Source organism: Oncorhynchus nerka, unplaced genomic scaffold (genome assembly GCF_034236695.1).
Source record: "Oncorhynchus nerka isolate Pitt River unplaced genomic scaffold, Oner_Uvic_2.0 unplaced_scaffold_3415, whole genome shotgun sequence".
In the NCBI taxonomy this organism is placed as follows: domain Eukaryota; kingdom Metazoa; phylum Chordata; class Actinopteri; order Salmoniformes; family Salmonidae; genus Oncorhynchus; species Oncorhynchus nerka.
In genome coordinates this window covers 1-3,578 of record NW_027037880.1, presented here as the reverse complement: position 1 = coordinate 3,578, position 3,578 = coordinate 1, and the positions used below count along the sequence as shown (strand labels likewise).

Sequence of the window (3,578 nt, the reverse complement as noted above, 5' to 3'; positions counted from 1 at the left end):
GTGTGCTGCTCACCAGATGACTCAGTGTGTGTGTGTGTACCTACCAGATGACTCCATGTGTGTGTGTGTGTGTCTCACCAGATGACTCCAGTGTGTGTGTGTGTGTGTATGTGCCTCACCAGATGACTCCAGGGTGTGTGTGTGTGTGTGTCTCACCAGATGACTCCAGTGTGTGTGTGTGTGTGTATGTGTCTCACCAGATGACTCCAGTGTGTGTGTGTGTGTGTGTCTCACCAGATGACTCCAGTGTGTGTGTGTGTGTGTGTGCCTCACCAGATGACTCCAGTGTGTGTGTGTGTGTGTCTCACCAGATGACTCCAGTGTGTGTGTGTGTGTGTCTCACCAGATGACTCCAGTGTGTGTGTGTGTGTGTCTCACCAGATGACTCCAGTGTGTGTGTGTGTGTCTCACCAGATGACTCCAGTAGTTTCTTGGCCAGTCTCTCAGCACTGTTAGACTTCGGCAGGCTGCTCCTCCTCGTCGTCTCCCGACGTTCCCTCGCTCTCTCCCGCTCATAGCTCCTAGAGCGCGACCTGGATGAAGGAATATTCATACATATTAACTCATTTAACTTCTTTGGGACTGGGGGGCATTATTGAGTAGCTTGGATGAATAAGGTTCCCAGAGTAAACTACCTCAGCCATAAAAGCCAGAATATGCATATAATTAGTAGATTTGGGGGGAAAAACACTCTGAAGTTTCTAAAACTGTTTGAATGATGTCTGTGAGTATAACAGAACTCATATGGCAGGAGAAAACCTGAGAAAAAAATCCAACCAGGAAGTGGGACATCTGAGGTTTGTAGTTTTTCCAACTCATTGCCTATCGAAAATACAGTTTCTATCAGGTCATAATGCACTTCCATCCACTAGAACAGTCTTTCAAACCTTGTTTCAGGCTTCTACTGTGAAGTGGGCGAATGAAAGGGGGACTGAGTCAGAGGTCTGCCAGAGTGGCATGAGCTGGTCACGCACGTTCATGTGAGAAGGACCTGCATTTCACTGCATTTCTAAAAGACAAAGGAATTCTCCGGTTGGAACATTATTGAAGATTTATGTTAAAAACATCCTAAAGATGCATTCTATACATCGTTTGACATGTTTCTACGGACTGTAAACAGGAACTTTTGACTTTTCGTCTGCTCCTAGTGATCGAGCTTCATGAATTTGGATTACCGGGCTAAACTCTAAGGTATTTGTTTCTACGAACTGTAACTTTGTCTGAACTTTCGCCTGGACTTGCCCGCGCATCGTGAGTTTGGATTGTGTACTAAACGCAAACAAAAAGGAGGCATTTGGACATAAATGATGGACATTATCGAACAAAAACAAACATTTATTGTGGAACTGGGATTCCTGGGAGTGCATTCTGATGAAGATCATCAAAGGTAAGTGAATATTTATAATGTTATTTCTGACTTCTGTTGACTACACAACACGGCGGGTATCTGTATGGCTTGTTTTTGTGTCTGAGCGCTGTACTCAGATTATAGCATGGTGTGCTTTTTCCGTAGTTTAAAGACAAATCTGACATAGCGGTTGCATTAGGAAGAAGTGTATCTATAATTCCATGCATAAGAGTTGTATCTTTTATCAATGTTTATTATGAGTTATTCTGTGAATTGATGTGGCTCTCTGCAAAATCACTGGATGTTTTGGAACTACTAAACATAACGCGCCAATGTAAACTGACATTTTTGGATATAAATATGAACTTTATCGAACAAAATATACATGTGTTGTGTAACATGAAATCCTATGAGTGTCATCTGATGAAGATCAAAGGTTAGTGATTCATTTTATCTCTATTTCAGCTTTTTGTGACTCCTCTCTTTGGCTGGAAAAATGGTTGTGTTTTTCTGTGTCTAGGTGGTGACCTAACATAATTTTTTGGTTTGCTTTCGCAGTAAAGCCTTTTTGAAATCGGACAGTGTGGCTGGATTTACAACAAGAGTTGCTTTAAAATGGTGAAAAATACTTGTATATTTGAGGAATTTTAATTGAGGAATTTTAATTAAGGTATTTCTGTTGTTTTGAATTTGGAGCCATGCAATTTCACAGGATGTTGGCTAGGTGGGACGCTACCGTCCCAGAGAAGTTAAGAGAGGAATATTCATACATGTTAACTCATTAAAGAGAGGAATATTCATACATGTTAACTAATTTAAAAGTCTGTAATCTTACCTCCGGGATGAAGAGGCTGTCTGAGGTCGACGTTCCTGATCCCGGTGGGAAGACGACGAGGCCGGAGGGTCACGTTCTCTCTCCCTGCCCCGAAGTGAACCCGGAGACCGGGAACGCCGGGTGGTGGTGTTGTGTCGACGTTCGCGGGATCGTTCCCTGGATCGTTCCCTGGATCGAGGTCGGCGAGTAGAGGAGGAAGGGGTGTGGTAGGAGAAGGCGCGAAGAGGAGAAGGAGAGCGAGACCAGGATGAAGAACGGGAGGCGGAGCGTGTTGTCCGACGGCGCTTGGAGGACAACTGGATGCTTTCATTTCTACTAGGAGCAGGGGAGAAAGAGGGGGAGGAAGAGAGAGGGAGGGAAGGAGAGAGAGGAAAGGGAGAAAGAGGGAGGAAAGGAGAGAGAGGGGGGAAGGAGAGAGAGGAAAGGAGAGAGAGGGGAGGAAAGGAGAGAGAAAGGAGAGAGAGGGGAGGAAAGGAGAGAGAGAAGGGAGAGGAGGGTGAGAGAAGGAAGAGGTGGTCAGGCTGATGAAGTTATTCTGGTTGGTAACGTAAAGGATGAAAAGAGGAGTGTTTATATACTTCCAGACTTATATACTTTAAGACTCAACTTGCTAAAGCATTCAGTCAGCAGTGACCTAAATCGAAGGGACATTTAATGACCTTCTATTATAGAGCACAGTACAGGTTGGAGACTCACCGTGATACAGCGACAGTTTCCACGTTCCAGTCGGGATACCTGGAAGGAGGAAATGGATCAGGTGACTGGCACAAGCTACAACGTGAGGTCATCAGTGGACATAGATTTCAATTCCTATTTCCGCGATTTTCCTCTCATCCAAATCTCCGCTCATTATTCTCAACTGTATTGGAAAAGATATCAACGCCCTCCCCACTCAAGACTTTTTCCTCCAGTGGTATTATTTTACATTTTTAATTTTACCCCTTTTTCGTGGTGTCCAATTGTTTAGTAGCTACTATCTTGTCTCATCGCTACAACTCCCATACGGGCTCAGGAGAGACGAAGGTTGAAAGTCATGCGTCCTCCGATACACAACCCAACCAAGCAGCACTGCTTCTTAACACAGCGCCATCCAACCCGGAAGCCAGCCGCACCAATGTGTCGGAGGAAACACTGTGCACCTGGCAACCTTGGTTAGCACTGCGCCCGGCCCGGCCCACCACAGGAGTCGCTGGTGCGCGATGAGACAAGGATTTCCCTACCGGCCAAACCCTCCCTAACCCAGACGACGCTAGGCCAATTGTGCGTCGCCCCACGGACCTCCCGGTCGCGGCCGGTCACGACAGAGCCTGGGCGCGAACCCAGAGTCTCTGGTGGCACAGCTGGCGCTGCAGTACAGCACCCTTAACCACTGCGCCACCCGGGAGGCCCTCCAGT

At 46.3% G+C, this 3,578-nt stretch overlaps 1 long non-coding RNA gene across 1 annotated transcript; it reads right to left on the bottom strand.

The window, feature by feature from the left end:
- Positions 1–387: 387 nt before the first annotated feature.
- Positions 388–2,980, bottom strand: LOC135566767 (uncharacterized). Its single transcript, XR_010462178.1, has 3 exons — positions 2,880–2,980; positions 2,184–2,495; positions 388–533 (listed from the first exon to the last, which is right to left on the bottom strand). It is a non-coding gene; the product is annotated as an uncharacterized LOC135566767 (long non-coding RNA).
- Positions 2,981–3,578: the final 598 nt, after the last annotated feature.